This window comes from Oncorhynchus masou, chromosome 17 (genome assembly GCF_036934945.1).
Source record: "Oncorhynchus masou masou isolate Uvic2021 chromosome 17, UVic_Omas_1.1, whole genome shotgun sequence".
NCBI lineage: Eukaryota > Metazoa > Chordata > Actinopteri > Salmoniformes > Salmonidae > Oncorhynchus > Oncorhynchus masou.
Window position 1 is genome coordinate 26257487 of NC_088228.1, and position 18510 is coordinate 26275996.

The following is an 18510-nucleotide window of genomic DNA, read 5'->3' on the forward strand; positions in this document are numbered from 1 at the left end:
TCCATTGTACCCGAGAGCACTTGTAGTTTCCAAATCCACAAAGTTTACACTCTGAGGAGCATCTCTGCTCATTCTACAAACAAACAATATGTTTATTCAAAAAATGAAGATACAATTTGGTTCAAATTAAAAATATTTTTAAAAAATGTATCCATCAGTGAATTAATCAATAACTTTTGTGAAATTGATCATCGATATTAAAACAACATTTTCAAATGATATGCATTATCCTATTCATCTCATGGGCTGAGTGAACTTACTGGGCATAACCTGGTTGAATAATGTTGTCAATCAACATTGTTTCCACGTCATTTAAAGAAGAAAATATATTGGATGATTGTGGTGATAGTAGCCTGTAGGAACATAATCATACTAGGCTACTGCCTCATATTGTATTAGTCTAGCAAAACACTTGACCTGATGCACGTTTTGGCACGTAAGTCTGGCATATTTAAACGTATAAAGTCTGTAGCATTCTCATCATTAGGATAATGTAGGTCATTTACAGGTATGCCCGTCTAAAATAGTTAATTTATTGTTTCGTAATAAAGATATTGTCCTGAATTAGTAATTCAGCAGGGTTATTGCGACAGTACAAAAGTGCAGACTGGACCCTGTTTTTACGGACACAAACAATACATCGTTTTTCCTGTATAGTGCCATATTGTAACGTGTACGCTGGGAATTGGGAAGCAAGTACAGGGAGTGAATCATTTAATAAATACATGAACGAAAACACGAAAAGCGTACAGACATTAAACACAAACAGAGTAAATAAGGCCTGGGGAAGGAACCAATGGGAGTGACAGATTATAGGGAAGGTTATCAAGAAGGTGAAGAAGTCCAGTTGAGTGAGGCGTTGGTGCGCGTAACGATGGTGAAAGGTGAGCGCAATAATCAGAAGCCTGGTGACCTAGAACGCCGGTGAGGGGGTATACGTGACACATAGTGTCCAGGCACTCCACCTTAAGCTATTTGACCATAGTAGAAGTCCAGCAACACTTCCTATCACCTAGTTTTTGTTCTAACTAATCTGCTTTGTACAGATAATTGTGTATGTTGCAATATGCATGTCCAATATGTAACACGTACTACATTACTGCGACAATGTACAGGAAATTATGTATGGTGCAATATATACAGTGCATTTGTAATGTATACAGACCCATTGACTTTTTCCACATTTCGTTACGTTAAAGCCTTATTCTAAAATTGATTAAATTAAAACATTTCCTCATCAATCTACACACAACACCCCATATTTAAAAAAAACATACCTTATTTACAAAAGTATTTGGACTATTTGCTACGAGATTTGAAATTGAGCCCAGGTGCATCCTGTTTCCATTGATCATCCTTGAGCTGTTTCTACAACTTGGAGTCCACCTGTGTTCAATTCAATTGATTGGAAATGATTTGGAAAGGCACACACCTGTCTAGGTCCCACAGTTGACAGTACACGTCAGAGCAAAAACCAAGCGATGAGGTAGAAGGAATTGTCCCTAGAGCACCAAGACTGGATTGGGTTAAGGCACAGATCAAAACATTTCTGCGGCATTGAAGGTCCCCAAGAACACGCTTGTAGCATCATACCCAAGAAGGCTTCAGGTTGTAATCGCTGCCAAAGGTGTTTCAACAAAGTACTGACTAAAGGGGCTGAATAATTATGTAAATGTGCATTTTTTGTAAAAAAAAAAATGTTTTTAGCTTTGTCATTTATATTGTATTGTGTGTAGATTGGTGAGGGGAAAACATCTATTTGATCTATTTTAGAATGAGGCTGTAACGTAACCAAATGTGTAAAAAGTTGAGGCGTCTAAATTTTTTCGGAATGCACTGTATTTCCAATATGACAGGATGATAGCAGTGCAGGCTATGTTATGTGTGATATTGTGAGGTGCTATACAAATTTGACAGTGGCAAAACGGGGACTTCAAATAGGCCTATCGCATGTGAAGGGAACTGTAGCCTACTGTTCAGATGGGTTTAATGGAAACTGAAATCTGGACACTGACTATGTCTAACCTCTCTCACAGAGCCTTTAATTTTAAAGGCTAACTTCTCGATGCAAATTTCTAGCAGTAAAATAATACACCAAATCTAGGCTACATTTTGGAACACCTGTGAGATAGGGGAATGAGTAGACAGAAATACAGTGGGTTGATCATTAGGAGGAGCAGGAGTCAACAGGCTGTCATTACATACCCTAGAAACACAATTATCCAAACAACCCTTAGATGCAAACCGATCACATGGAGGTGTTTTTTTTTTCAAATTTATTGTCAGTATTACACATTATTTCGCTTTCCACCAGACACTGAGATTATTTGACCTTTCAGCAGGACAATAACTTAAAACAAGGCCAAATCTACACTGGAGTTGCTTACCAAGAAGACTGTGAATGTTCCTGACTGGTCGAGTTAAGGTTTGACTTAAATCTATGGCAAGACATAAATAATTTGACAGAGCTTAAAACATTTTCAAAATAATAATGGGAAGATGTTGCACAATCCAGGTGTGGAAAGCTCTTAGACTTACCCAGGAAGACTCACAGCTCTTAGACTTACCCAGGAAGACTCACAGCTCTTAGACTTACCCAGGAAGACTCACAGCTCTTAGACTTACCCAGAAAGACTCACAGCTCTTAGACTTACCCAGAAAGACTCACGGCTCTTAGACTTACCCAGAAAGACTCACGGTTCTTAGACTTACCCAGAAAGACTCACGGCTCTTAGACTTACCCAGAAAGACTCACAGCTCTTAGACTTACCCAGAAAGACTCACAGCTCTTAGACTTACCCAGAAAGACTCACAGCTCTTAGACTTACCCAGAAAGACTCACAGCTGTCATTGCTGCCAAAGGAACTTCTATAAAGTATTGACTCAGGGGTGTGAAGAATCATGTAAATTAGCTATTTCTGTATTTAATTTTTGGATACATTTGAAAACATTTCTAAAAACATGTTTTCACTTTGTCATTGTAGAGTATTGTGTGTAGATGGGTGGGGTCATTTTTTTGGACTGCATTTTGAAATCAGGCTGGGGGCGGCAGGTAGCCTAGTGGTTAGAGCGTTGGACTAGTAACAACAAGGTTGCAAGATTGAATCCCCGAGCTGACAAGGTAAAAATCTGTCGTTCTGTCCCTGAACAAGGCAGTTAACCCACTGTTCCTAGGCAGTCATTGAAAATAGGAATGTGTTCTTAACTGACTTGCCTAGTTAAATAAAAGGTCAAAAAATAAAACAAATAAAAGTGGATTAAGTCAAGGGGTAGGAACATTTTCTGAAGGCACTATATTTGTATGCTCATGTGGAAGACTGGGTTTGTACCCGGGTCATCTGTGAGCCACAAGAATGTGTTAGGCTTTTTCGCTCCCACGCACTCTCACTCTCTCTCACACACACACACACACACACACACACACACACACACACACACACACACACACACACACACACACACACACACACACACACACACACACACACACATCTGAAATGAGTCATCCTGTTATTTGCTAGAAAGAGTTTAGTCAATGTGACTCAAACATTGTGTATTTCACTGACTATATAAATCAGTATTGTGAACATATTGCTAAAGACATCTGTTTGGTATTTCAGTTGTTACAGATATGCTGATAGGTGAAGCATCGCGTAATATTTTACTACGAACACTGCAGCAGAAGCAGACTCCTTCCTCTGCTACAGGGGTGCAGCTTTAACTGGGAAAATGACCCCCCCCCCCCACACACACACACACTCATTCTGAAATTGCATTTTACCCCCCCCCCCCATTTTTATCATTGTACTGTGATACAAAAAGGGTATTGGTGTGCTTTAGGAACGTGTGGATGCCTCCGAGCGGACAGGCTGTGTGAAGGTCAAGCTTCCCTGAGGTTGGCTTATAGGAGAGATGGCACGGGGGGAGATGAACAGAGGCACAAGATCTGTGACTTGCTTTGTTCTCTGGAGCAGGGCTCCTTTTGAAAGGAGGGATTACTGAGGTGGAGTAACTGAAACAGACAATACGTTGTGTCTGTGACGCCTGCCGTTTGGTGAGACGCAGACCTGGTGGTGAAACTGGGAAGACATTGTCCTTTTTGAAGCAGTCTTTACCTGATAAAGCCATGTTAAAACATGGCAGGTATCCAGCGAGAGCTGCAGAACCCAATACGGTGTTTCAGATGCCAAGCTTATGGTCATTTTTCAACAGTGGGTAGGAGGGAGATTCCGAGATGAGTGCATGGGGCAAAGGAATGTTTAGTATCTGTGGGAAGAAAAAAACCTGTCAATTGTAGGGGTGCCCATATTGCTGGGGATCAGAAGCGTCCAGTGTGAGAGAGGTTGAGATTGTTAGAAGGATCACAAGGGGTCACATGCTGAGGCAGTTAAGAGAGTAGAGGATGATGGGTCAAGGGTGAGAAGTAGGCCTTTGCCAATACAGAGTGATACGAATTTGTGCTTCAGTAAGGTTGGCGTTTTAGATTTCATTGCCATAGTTATCAGCTGTACCGCAGAAATGGAACGTGAATCACAGAAAATAGATGTTGTGGTGGCAGCTGCAGAGAAGTATTTGGGTGTATGATGTTTTACTGCAGAAAAGTTATGCTACAAGGTGTGTTGAACAAAGTGGGCCTGGTGTAGGATCAGGTAAAGTCAAAGTATTGGAACGGGATGGTTATTTTTAGTAGTGGTATATAGGTTTAGTTGGTGGTGGATTGTTTTTGCTTTTCTTTGTAACGTGATTGAACACACAGTAGGTGGCGGCATGCACAAACAAAATGTGCAAATGCCATGATGCCAAAGATGAAGAAACTTGAACAGAGGCAGCTGTGTGTGTAGTGCAGTGTTGCCATGTTTGCGGTTTTGCTGCCATTTTGGGCTACTTTAAAAACAATGTCACGGGTGAAAATGTATTGGTTGTGGGTTTTTGGGCTATTTCTAAGTTGCACCATGGTATTTCGCTTAACAAATACACTACTGTTCAAAGGTTTGGGGTCACTTAAATGACCTTGTTTTAAAAAAAAAAGTGCTTTTCTTTCGTCCATTTTTTAAAAAATGACATCATATTGATCAGAAATACAGTGTAGACAATGTTGTAAATTACTATTGTAGCTGGAAACGGCAGATTTTTTAATGTTGTATCTACATAGGCGTACAGAGGCCCATTATCAGCAATCATCACTCCTGTGTTCCAATGGCACATTGTGTTAGCTAATCCAAGTTTCAGTTTAAAGGCTAATTGATCATTAGAAAACCCTTTTTCAATTATGTTAGCACAGCTGAAAAATGTTGTAAAGAAGAAATAAAACTGACCTTCTTTAGACTAGTTGAGTATCTGGAGCATCAGCATTTGTGGGTTCGATTACAGGTTCAAAATTGCCAGAAACAAATAACTTTCTTCTGAAACTGTCTATTCTTGTTCTGCGAAATGAAGGCTATTCCATGTTTGAAAATTCCAAGAAACTGAAGATATCATACAACGCTTTGTACTACTCTCTTCACAGAACAGTGCAAACTGTCTAACCAGAATAGAAAGAGGAGTGGGAGGCCCCGGTGCACAACTGAGCAAGAGGACAAGTATATTCATGTCTAGTTTGAGAAACCGACACCTCACAAGTCCTCAACTGGCAGCTTCATTAAATAGTACCTGCAAAACACCAGTCTCAATGTCAACAGTGAAGAGGCAACTCCAGGATGCTGGCCTTCTTGGCAGAGTTCCTCTGTCCAGTGTCTGTTCTTTTACCCATCTTAATATTTTATTTTTATTGGCCAATCTGAGATATGGCTTTTTCTTTGCAACTCTGCCTATAAGGCCAGCATCCCGGATTCGCCTCTTCACTGTTGATGTTGAGACTGGTGTTTTGCGGGTACTATTTAATGAAGCGGCTAAGTCTTGAGACAAGGCCGAGGACAAAGTCTACTTCTGGAGAAATCCAGATAAGAGGCCCCGCTCCTCCTCTCCATCACAGGCGCAGGAGGGAGGCCGCTTACTTCTATCCACCCCCATCTGACCAACACTCTACAAACAGCGCCTCATCCGCTTCCAGTGCCAGTTTTTTTTATCCAACGAGAGACTGGGCCGACGGAAGCACGGAGGTAGCCGAGGACACGCACACCGACGAGATGCCGCACCCGACAGGGTAAGAAGAAACGACTCCCAGAGGCAGAGGGGACTGTTCACACAGTCCCAGAACCCACGGGTCTAAGTTTCTTCAATTTATCAAGCAAGATATTGAGCATTGCCCATGTCTCCTTGTTTTATTTTGTGCCTACAACTCAGTGCAACGATTTCAATGTTAAGGTCGACCTGTTTAAGTTTAGAAACATCTGTTTAAGGGGATACGTTAGCTCCTCTAATCGTGATATTTCTACTGGACATGTAGGTTGCTCACCTGCACATACTCCAACTTCTTTTAGAAGCAAGAGTTTTATTTTATACCTCCAGCCAATCGCAATCACTCTATCGAGACATATTGCAGACTTGAAAGAAAGATTCCCTGTCGTAGGTCAGTTAGGATCACCACTTTAATTTAAGAATGTGAAAAGTCAGAATAATAGTAGCAAGTGATTTTATTTCATCACATTCCCAGTGGGTCAAAAGTTGACATGCTCTCAATTAGTATTTGGTAGCATTGCCTTTAAATTGTTGAACTTGGGTCAAACGTTTCGGGTAGCCTTCCATAAGTAAATTGGGTGAATTTTGGCCCATTCCTCCTGACAGAGCTGGTGTAACTAACTGAGTCAGGTTTCTAGGCCTTTTTGCTCGCGCACGTTTTTTTTCAGTTCTGCCCACAAATTTCTATAGGATTGAGGTCAGGGCTTTGTGATGGCCACTCCAAAACCTTGACTTTGGGATCCTTAAGCTATTTTGCCACAACTTTGGAAGTATGCTTAGGGTCATTGTCCATTTGGAAGACCCATTTGTGACCAAGCTTTAACTTCCTGACTGATCTTGATGATGCTTCAATATATCCACATAATTTTCTGTCCTCATGGTGCCGTCTATTTTGTAAAGTGCACATGTCCCTCATGCAGCAAGGCACCCCCACAACATGATGCTGCCACCCCCGAGCTTCACGGTTGGGATGGTGGCCTTTGGCTTGCAAGCCTCCCCCTTTTTCCCCCAAACATAACGATGGTCATTACACGATGGCCAAACAGTTATATTTTTGTTTCATCAAACCAGAGAACATTTCTCAAAAAGTATGATCTTTGTCCCCATGTGCAGTCGCAAACCATAGTCTATTTTTATTTACGGTTTTGAAGCAGTTGCTTCTTCCTTTCAGCGTGGCCTTCCAGGTTATGTCGATATAGGACTCGTTTTACTGTGGATATAGATACGGGAAGAAACGGGTACAAAAGTATCTTCACAAGGTCCTTTGCTGTTGTTCTGGGTTTGATTTGCACTTTTCGCACCAAAGTACGTTCATCTCTAGGAGACAGAACGTGTCTCCTTCCAGAGCGGTATGACGGCTGCGTGGTCCCATGGTGTTTATACTTGCATACTATTGTTTGTACAGATGAACGTGGTGCCTTCAGGCATTTGGAAATTGCTCCCAAGGATGAACCAGACCAGACTCTACAACAAAAAAATTGTCTGATTTCTTTTGATTTTCGCATCATGTCAAGCAAAGAGGCACTGAGTTTGAAGATGTGGATGTATTTCAAGGCAGATGGACAGATTTTCCTTTATATTGTGTTTTTATATTCTTGTTCAGTGTATCTACATGGGTGTGGCCAGTACTCCTACTCATTATTTTTCTCAGATGCACCTGTTGTGGTGTCTGACAGCCTGACTGGCAATAATCGGATCCAACAGAATTTGTGTTTTGTAAGAGACATTTCATATGGGTGCAATTAAGTGCGGTTTCTGTTTAATAGCTTTATAAACAAGTGGAGTAATTGCAGATAGTTTCAGGCATGCCCCCCCCCCCTCCCCCTCCCTCCCTCCTCTTTACACCCTGTTCTCTTGTCTCCCTTCTGTTTATAGTAGCTCATGTTGAGGAAGGGCTGAGAGTGGCGCGTGACTGCTGAGAATGTCCAGCCAGTGTGTCTGAGCATTCCTCTCGACTTTGCCCTCTGTGTCCATGGTAACCAGCCGAATTCAGAATTCACACCATGCAGGCATGTTTCTATACTGTAAGCTGCTGCTGTGTTACACTGGAGGAACCAGTTCACTTGCAAAGCTGCTTATTCATCCCCTGGAGGTGAATTATTGTATTAAAACTACTCTGACAGTCCTAACCCCCCTTATCTTTAGCACGTATTGATGATCTATAGCAGGACGGTTTTGTTTCAGCAGCTTTATGCTTCAAACTAATCATGGTCTAGATGGAAGACCATTTAATATTCAGTTGATGAGTCAAATCAGTTGTGTATCTAAGCAGCCCATACATATATTTATGCATAACTGAGAAAATAGTACGGTGTCAATGGTGTAGACAGGAAAGGTGATTGGTTGAGAGGGTAGGAGAACTAGCCCAAGGTGGCTGAATGCTTAGAGGTAACGACAGTTCACATTTTTTCAGTGAGGTCGGCTGAGAACATATCAGAACACACGTTTTACCCACCGGGGCATAGACTGAAGGGGTTATACTGGTCAAAGCTGTGGAACTGTGTCTCTGTCAGTCTATTCATAGGTAGTTTCCATATTGATGTTATGAATTTATCAATGATCATTCTTCCCTGACTCAAATGGGCCCCTCACTGATGTCTTACAGCTGTTGCTCTGCCTCTGTCCATGTTCACATGGTCATTATGGTTAGGTGATCCCTACTTCGTGATGAGTAAATGTCCTCCTCAGAAGTCTGCCCAAATTACAGTTACAAACCCTTCTGCTGGTTCTAAGTAGTCCTGGCACGGACATTCTAGCACCTGCAATTCAATACTGAAATTGAATAGGAGTGGCATGCCCCATCTTTTCTTATGCCAGTCTCCATGTATCCAATGGTATCCTAAGGGCCAACAAGAATCCAAGTGCCAGGCCAGTGGACAGAATACTAGGGAGGTCACGTTACACAGACCGTAATGTTTTTAAAACTATAAAACTATCCACTATAATCACTGTTCTACACTTCATGCTGTGACAACCACAGTTTGGTGTATTTTAAATGTTTTATATAACACATTCTAGGGTGTCCAATCAAAAACGCATCTTTTGAACAATTGGTAAAATGTCAATAGTGTAGATACTCCTCTACGAAAACAAATGGTCCAATACCTCAGTTAAAAATAAAAAAAAAGTTAAGAACCAATTCTTATTTACAATTACCCTTGTAATGGGGTGATGTCATACAGATTACTGACAGGATACTAACTTTTAATCGAAAAGGGGAATTGTGGGAATTTAATTGGAGTTGATCGTCATTCATTAGTAATGCCTGATGTGTTTATACATTCCTGTCACGTTAACTGGTTTGGAAGGTGGCTGCATGTCCTGGAATAATGTCACGTCTTCTTCAGCTCTGTATTGTCCAAGTCTTATTTTTCATATAGCTGATGTTCCACTCTCCGAACCCTCAATCTCGCGTTACAGATCAGTAATACACAGGTTGCACAGATTGTCCTTTTTTCCACAAGCAGATACATATTTTATCAACATATTAAAGGAAAATGCCGTTCCGTGACATTTTCGCAAAATAAAAAAAATAATTGTGAATTTATGTCAACACATTGCAGTGAATATGAAAAGGCCATCAACCAATTTACATTTGTCAATACAATGCAACTATCCTTCACTCCCTCGACCCTCTATCATTCATTTTCCCCCTTTTCTCTCCCTTTGATTGATTGAAGAAAGACAATCACATTATAAAGCCCTTTTTACATCAGCAGAGAACAAAGTGCTATACAGAATCCCAGCCTAAAACCCCAAACAGCAAGCAATGCAGATGTAGAAGCACAGTGGCTAGGAAGAACTCCCTAGAAAGACAGGAACCTAGGGAGAAACCTAGAGAGGAACCAGGCTCTTCTGGCTGTGCCGGGTGGAGATTATAACAGTACATGGCAAAGATGTTCAAGAAAACAATGCCTCAAAGGCACAAACAGAATGAACTGAACTAAATAAGGAGCTGATGAGCCCAGGTGAGTAACTAACACAGGTGAAATCAATGAACAAAAATGAAGACAGGGCTACGTTCAAGAACACAACAAAACAGAACACAAGGTTGTCTTAGAAAATAAATACAGAACCTTACAGTTTGACACTCACCGTCAGCTTGTATGACTCACCATGAGGAATGTTAAGGTATTACAGCCACACCTGTGGTCACGAGTCATAACGGCAGGCAAATTCCACGTGACTGTTTCGTCACGATAATTAGGCTTCCACAAGCTCTGATGCTGATAATGGTCATTAGTAGTCTACCAAACTTGCTAACACTCTATTGTCCCTCTAATCACTGACATAAGAGGAAGCCAGCTCCGATGCAGAAAAAGATGGTCAAGACAATTGGGTCTATGGAGAAAAACAAAACAAGAATGAATGGACAGTGGAGTTTATACTACAGCAACACTTTACATTAGTGTCCTTAATACTGTGTTACTACTCATGTACCTATGTAGCAGACATGAGTCAGTAATGGTTGCTTATTGTCACGTGATGGGTAGCCCTGCCTGCGCCCCTTCGGGCCAGTAGGGAACTTTCTCTTGTTCAAGATGATGGTTTCTCCCATGGTAGACCCAGGTTCATATCTCTCATGTTACAATTAGTGTAAGTATTGTATTCACTCATTGTTAAGATGTACTTACAGCAGTAACTTTAACGCTCAGTGCAATGTGGGTACAGTGTGACAATTTACTACTGTTTATTATAATCACAGTATAACAAGTGTAAAGGGCACTAACGTAAAGTGTAACCACACTTACACATGTAGTGAGGACAATACATAAAGAGTGGTACTCAGTGATGTGTTTGTGTGGTCAGGACTGTATAAATGCCAAAGGCTCTATTGCAGGAGACGTATGGGTTTATATACAGACCTGCAAATTAATTACTTAACTCAGTTGACAGAGAGGAAGGAAACCGCTCAGGGGTTTCACCATGAGGCCAATGGTGATATTAAACCTGTTACAGAATTGAATGGCTGTGATAAGAGAAAACTGAGGATGGATCAACAACATTGTAGGAACTCTCCAATACTAACCTAAATGACAGAGTGAAGAGAAGGAAGCCTGTACAGAATACAAATATTCCAAAACATGCATCCTGATTGCAATAAGGAATTAAAGTAGAACTGCAAAAAAATGTGGCAAAGAAATACATGTTTTGTCCTGAATACAAAGCATTATGTTTGGGAGCAAATCCAACAACACATCACTGAGTACCACTTTATATTTTTAAGCAATGTTCACCATGTTCAAAGGGATATTCAATGTCTGCTTGTTTTTTTTTTTTAACCCATCTGCAATAGGTGCCCTTCTTTACAAGGCTTTGGAAAACCTCCCTGGTCTTTATATTTGAATCTGGGCTTGAAATGTACTGCTCGACTGAGGGACCTTACAATTATCTGTATGTGTTGGGGTACAGAGATGAGGTAGTAATTCAACAATCATGTTAAACATTATTGCACACAGTGAATGCGACTTATTATCTGACTAGTTATGCAAATGTTTACTCCTGACGTTATCTAGGCTTACCATAACAAAAGGGTTGAATACTTATTAACTACAGACATTTCAGCTTTTCATTCAATACATTTTAAATTCATGCTGTAACACAACAAAATGTGGGAAAAGTCAAGGGGTGTGAATACTCTCTGAAGGCACTGTATTTGTTTCCTAATACAGTTGAAGTCGGAAGATTACATACACCTTAGCCGAATACATTTAAACGCAGTTTCACAATTCCTGACATTTAATCCCTATAAAAATACCCCGTTTTAGGATCACTTCATTTTAAGAATGTGAAATGTCAGAATAATAATAGAGTGATTTATTTCAGCTTGTATTTCTTTCATCACATTCACAGTGGGTCAGAAGTTTACATAAACAATTTACCAAATACTAATTGAGTGTAACTTGGGTCCAACGTTTCAGGTAGCCTTCCACAAATAAGTTGGCTGAATTTTGGCCCATTCCTCCTGACAGAGCTGGTGTAACCGAGTCCGGTTTGTAGGCCTCCTTGCTCGAACATGCTTTTTCAGTTCTGACCACAAATGTTCAATGGGATTGAGGTCAGGGCTTTGTGATGGCCACTCCAATACCTTGACTTTGTTGTTCTTAAGCCATTTTGTCACAACTTTGGAAGTCTGCTTCGGGTCATTGTCCATTTGGAAGACCCATTTGCGACCAAGCTTTAACTTCCTGACTGATGTCTTGAGATGTTGCTTCAACATATATCCACCAAATTTTCCTTCTCATGATGCCATCTATTTTGTGAAGTGCACTAATCCCTCCTGCTGCAAAGCACCCGCACAACATGATGCTGCCACCCCCATGTTTCACTGTTGGGATGGTGTTCTTCGGCTTGCAAGCCTCCCACTTTTTCCTCCAAACATGACAATGGTCGTTATGGCCAAACAGTTCTATTTTTGTTTCATTGGACATTTCTCCAAAACGTGCTCCCTCCCTCCCTCCCTCTGCGCCCATCTTCCCCCTCCTTCCCTCTCTGTGCTTCTCCCCTCCCCGTCTCTCTGTGCCCACCTTCCCCCTCCCCACTCTGTGCCCATCTTCCCCCTCTCCGTGCCCATCTTCCCCCTCCCCTCACCTCTCCGTGCCCATCTTCCCCCTACCCTCTCCGTGCCCATCTTCCCCCTCCCCTCTCCGTGCCCATCTTCCCCCTCCCCTCGCCTCTCCGTGGCCATCTTCCCCCTCTCCTCGCCTCTCCGTGCCCATCTTCCCCCTCCCCTCGCCTCTCCGTGCCCATCTTCCCCCTAACCTCGCCACTCTGTGCCCATCTTCCCCCTCCCCTCGCCACTCTGTGCCCATCTTCCCCCCTCTCCGTGCCCATCTTCCCCCTCCCCGTGCCTCTACGTGCCCATCTTCCCCCTCCCCGTGCCTCTCCGTGCCCATCTTCCCCCTCCCCGTGCCTCCCCGTGCCCATCTTCCCCCCTCCCCGTGCCCATCTTCCCCCTCCCCGTGCCCATCTTCCCCCTCCCCGTGCCCATCTTCCCTCTCCCCGTGCCCATCGTGCCCCTCCGTGCCCATCTTCCCCTCCCCGTGCACATCTTCCCCCTCCCCGTGCCCATCTTCCCCCTCCCCGTGCCCATCTTCCCCCTCCCCGTGCCCATCTTCCCCCTCCCCGTGCCCATCTTCCCCCTCCCCGTGCCTCTCCGTGCCCATCGTGCCCCTCCGTGCCCATCTTCCCCCTCCCCGTGCCCCTCCGTGCCCATCTTCCCCTCCCCGTGCCCATCTTCCCCCCTCCCCGTGCCCATCTTCCCCCCTCCCCGTGCCCATCTTCCCCCTCCCCGTGCCCATCTTCCCCCTCCCCGTGCCCATCTTCCCCTCCCCGTGCCCCTCCGTGCCCATCTTCCCACTCCCCGTGCCTCTCCGTGCCCATCATCCCCCTCCCCGTGCCCATCTTCCCCTCCCCGTGCCTCTTCGTGGCCATCTTCCCCCTCCCCTCTGTGCGTCTTCATGCCCATCTTCCCCTCCCCTCTGTGCCCCTGTGCCCATCTTCCCCCTCCCCCTCTGTGCCCATCTTCCCCCTCCCCGTGCCTCTCTGTGCCCATCTTCCCCCTCCCCGTGCCTCTCTGTGCCCATCTTCCCCCTCCCCGTGCCTCTCTGTGCCCATCTTCCCCCCTCCCCGTGCCTCTCCGTGCCCATCTTCCCCCATCCCCGTGCCTCTCCGTGCCCATCTTCCCCTCCCCGTGCCTCTCCGTGCCCATCTTCCCCCTCCCCGTGCCCCTCTGTGCCCATCTTCCCCTTCCCCGTGCCCCTCTGTGCCCATTTTCCCCCTCCCCGAGCCCCTCTGTGCCCATCTTCCCCCTCCCCGAGCCCCTCTGTGCCCATCTTCCCCCTCCCCGTGCCCCTCTGTGCCCATCTTCCCCTCCCCGTGCCCCTCTGTGCCCATCTTCCCCCTCCCCGTGCCCCTCTGTGCCCATCTTCCCCCTCCCCCCCTCTGTGCCCCTGTGCCCCTCTTCCCCTCCCCCTCTGTGCCCATCTTCCCCTCCCCGTGCCTCCGTGCCCATCTTCCCCCTCCCCGTGCCTCTCCGTGCCCATCTTCCCCCTCCCCGTGCCCCTCTGTGCCCATCTTCCCCCTTCCCCGTGCCCCTCTGTGCCCATCTTCCCCCCTCCCCGTGCCCCTCTGTGCCCATCTTCCCCCTCCCCGAGCCCCTCTGTGCCCATCTTCCCCCTCCCCGTGCCCCTCTGTGCCCATCTTCCCCCTCCCCGTGCCCCCCTGTGCCCCTCTTCCCCCTCCCCCTCTGTGCCCATCTTCCCCCTCCCCGTGCCTCTGTGCCCATCTTCCCCCTCCCCCTCTGTGCCCCTGTGCCCATCTTCCCCCTTCCCCTCTGTGCCCATCTTCCCCCCTCCCCGTGGCTCTCCGTGCCCATCTTCCCCCTCCCCGTGCCCATCTTCCCCCTCCCCTTGCCTCTCTGTGCACATCTTCCCCTCCCCGTGCCCATCTTCCCCCCTCCCCATGCCTCTCCGTGCCCATCTTCCCCCTACCCGTGCCTCTCCATGCCCATCTTCCCCCTCCCCGTGCCCATCTTCCCCCCTCCCCGTGCCTCCCCGTGCCCATCTTCCCCCCTCCCCGTGCCCATCTTCCCCCTCCCCGTGCCTCTACGTGTCCATCTTCCCCCTCCCCGTGCCACTCTGTGCCCATCTTCCCCCTCCCCCTCGCCACTCTGTGCCCATCTTCCCCCTCTCCGTGCCCATCTTCCCCCTCCCCGTGCCCCTCCGTGCCCATCTTCCCCCTCCCCGTGCCCCTCCGTGCCCATCTTCCCCCTCCCCGTGCCCATCTTCCCCCTCCCCGTGCCCCTCCGTGCCCATCTTCCCCCTCCCCGTGCCCATCTTCCCCCTCCCCGTGCCCATCTTCCCCCTCCCCGTGCCCATCTTCCCCTCCCCGTGCCCATCTTCCCCCTCCCCGTGCCCATCTTCCCCCTCCCCGTGCCCATCTTCCCCTCCCCGTGCCCCTCCGTGCCCATCTTCCCACTCCCCGTGCCTCTCCGTGCCTCTTCGTGGCCATCTTCCCCTCCCCTCTGTGCCCCTGTGCCCATCTTCCCCCTCCCCCTCTGTGCCCATCTTCCCCTCCCCCCCTCTGTGCCCATCTTCCCCCTCCCCGTGCCTCTCCGTGCCCATCTTCCCCCTCCCCGTGCCTCTCCGTGCCCATCTTCCCCTCCCCGTGCCCATCTTCCCCCTCCAAGTGCCCCTCTGTGCCCATCTTCCCCTCCCCGTGCCCCTCTGTGCCCATCTTCCCCTCCCCGTGCCCCTCTGTGCCCATCTTCCCCCTCCCCGTGCCCCTCTGTGCCCATCTTCCCACTCCCCGAGCCCCTCTGTGCCCATCTTCCCCCTCCCCTCTGTGCCCCTGTGCCCATCTTCCCCCTCCCCCCCTGTGCCCATCTTCACCCTCCCCTCTGTGCCCATCTTCCCCCTCCCCCGCTGTGCCCATCCTCCCCTCCCCCTCTGTGCCCATCATCCCCCTCTGTGCCCATCTTCCCCTCCCCCTCTGTGCCCATCTTCCCCCTCCCCGTGCCTCTCCGTGCCCATCTTCCCCCTTCCCGTGCCTCTCCGTGCCCATCTTCCCCGTCCCCGTGCCCATCTTCCCCCTACCCTTGCCTCTCTGTGCACATCTACCCCCTCCCCGTGCCCATCTTCCCCCTCCCCATGCCTCCCCGTGCCTCTCCATGCCCATCTTCCCCCCTCCCCGTGCCCATCTTCCCCCTCCCAGTGCCTCCCCGTGCCCATCTTCCCCCTCCCCGTGCCCATCTTCCCCCCTCCCCGTGCCCATCTTCCCCCTCCCCGTGCCCCCCGTGCCCATCTTCCCCCTCCCCGTGCCTCCCCGTGCCCATCTTCCCCCTCCCCGTGCCCATCTTCCCCCTCCCCATGCCTCTCCGTGCCCATCCGAGCCCCTCATCTTCCCCTCCCCCTCTGTGCCCATCTTCCCCTTCCCCCTCTGTGCCCATCCTCCCCCTCCCCCTCTGTGCCCATCATCCCCCTCTGTGCCCATCTTCCCCCTCCCCCTCTGTGCCCATCTTCCCCCTCCCCGTGCCTCTCCGTGCCCATCTTCCCTCTCCCCGTGCCTCTGTGCCCATCATCCCCCTCCCCGTGCCCCCGTGCCCATCTTCCCCCTCCCCATGCCTCTCCGTGCCCATCTTCCCCCTCCCCGTGCCCATCTTCCCCTCCCCTTGCCTCCCCGTGCCCATCTTCCCCCTCCCCGTGCCCATCTTCCCCCTCCCCGTGCCCATCTTCCCCTCCCCGTGCCCATCTTCCCCTTCCCCGTGCCTCTCTGTGCCCATCTTCCCCCTCCCCGTGCCTCTCCGTGCCCATCTTCCCCTCCCCGTGCCCCTCTGTGCCCATCTTCCCCTCCCCGTGCCCCTCTGTGCCCATCATCATCTCCGTGCCCATCTTCCCCCTCCCCGTGCCTCTCCGTGCCCATCTTCCCCCCCCCGTGCCCATCTTCCCCCTCCCCGTGCCCATCTCCCCCTCCCCGTGCCTCCCCGTGCCCATCTTCCCCCTCCCCGTGCCCATCTTCCCCCTCCCCATGCCTCTCCGTGCCCATCTTCCCCTCCCCGTGCCTCTCCGTGCCCATCTTCCCCTCCCCGTGCCTCTGTGCCCATCTTCCCCCTCCCCGTGCCCCCCGTGCCCATCTTCCCCCTCCCCGTGCCCCCCGTGCCCATCTTCCCCCTCCCCGTGCCCATCTTCCCCCTCCCCGTGCCTCCCCGTGCCCATCTTCCCCTCCCCGTGCCCATCTTCCCCCTCCCCATGCCTCTCCTTGCCCATCCGAGCCCCTCATCTTCCCCCTCCCCTCTGTTCCCCTTCTACGTGCCCATCTTCCCCCTCTACGTGCCCATCTTCCCCTCCCCTCTGTGCCCATCTTCCCCCTCCCCGTGCCTCTCCGTAACCATCTTCCCCCTCCCCGTGCCTCTACGTGCCCATCTTCCCCCTCTACGTGCCCATCTTCCCCCTCCCCCTCTGTGCCCATCTTCCCCTCCCCGTGCCTCTGTGCCCATCTTCTCTCTCCCCGTGCCTCTGGGCCCCTCTCCCCCCCCCCTCTGTGCCCCTGTGCCCATCTTCCCCCTCCCCGTGCCCATCTTCCCCCTCCCCCTCTGTGCCCATCTTCCCCCTCCCCGTGCCTCTCCGTGCCCATCTTCCCCCTCCCCGTGCCTCTCCGTGCCCATCTTCCCCCTCCCCCTCTGTGCCCATCTTCCCCCTCCCCCCGTGCCTCTGTGCCCATCTTCTCTCTCCCCGTGCCTCTGTGCCCCTCTCCCCTCCCCTCTGTGCCCCTGTGCCCATCTTCCCCTCCCCTCTGTGCCCATCTTCCCCCTCCCCGTGCCTCTCCGTGCCCATCTTCCCCTCCCCGTGCCTCTCCGTGCCCATCTTCCCCTCCCAGTGCCTCTCCGTGCCCATCTTCCCCCTCCCCGTGCCTCTCCGTGCCCATCTTCCCCCTCCCCATCTTCCCCTTCCCCGTGCCTCTCCGTGCCCATCTTCCCCCTCCCCGTGCCTCTCCGTGCCCATCTTCCCCCTCCCCGTGCCTCTCCGTGCCCATCTTCCCCCTCCCCATCTTCCCCTTCCCCGTGCCTCTCCGTGCCCATCTTCCAACTCCCGTGCCTCTCCGTGCCCATCTTCCCCCTCCCCGTGCCTCTCATTGCCCATCTTCCCCCTCCCCGTGCCCATCTTCCCCTTCCCTCTCTGTGCCCATCTTCCCCCTCCCCGTGCCTCTATGTGCCCATCTTCCCCCTCTCCGTGCCCATCTTCCCCTTCTACGTGCCCATCTTCCCCCTCTACGTGCCCATCTTCCCCCTCCCCCTCTGTGCCCATCTTCCCCTCCCTGTGCCTCTCTGTGCCCATCTTCCCCCTCCCCCTCTGTGCCCATCTTCCCCCTCCCCGTGCCTCTGTGCCCATCTTCTCTCTCCCCGTGCCTCTGTGCCCCTCTTCCCCCTCCCCCTCTGTGCCCCTGTGCCCATCTTCCCCCTCCCCGTGCCCATCTTCCCCCTCCTCGTGCCTCTCCGTGCCCATCTTCCCCTTCTACGTGCCCATCTTCCCCTCTGTGCCCATCTTCCCCCTCCCCCTCTGTGCCCATCTTCCCCCTCCCCGTGCCCCTCTGTGCCCATCTTCCCCCTCCCCGTGCCCCTCTGTGCCCATCTTCCCCCTCCCCATCTTCCCCCTCCCCGTGCCCCTCTGTGCCCATCTTCCCCTCCCCCTCTGTGCCCATCTTCCCCCTCCCCTGTGCCCCTCTGTGCCCATCTTCCCCCTCCCCGTGCCCCTCTGTGCCCATCTTCCCCCTCCCCGTGCCCCTCTGTGCCCATCTTCCCCCTCCCCATCTTCCCCCTCCCCGTGCCCCTCTGTGCCCATCTTCCCCCTCCCCGTGCCCCTCTGTGCCCATCTTCCCCCTCCCCGTGCCCCTCTG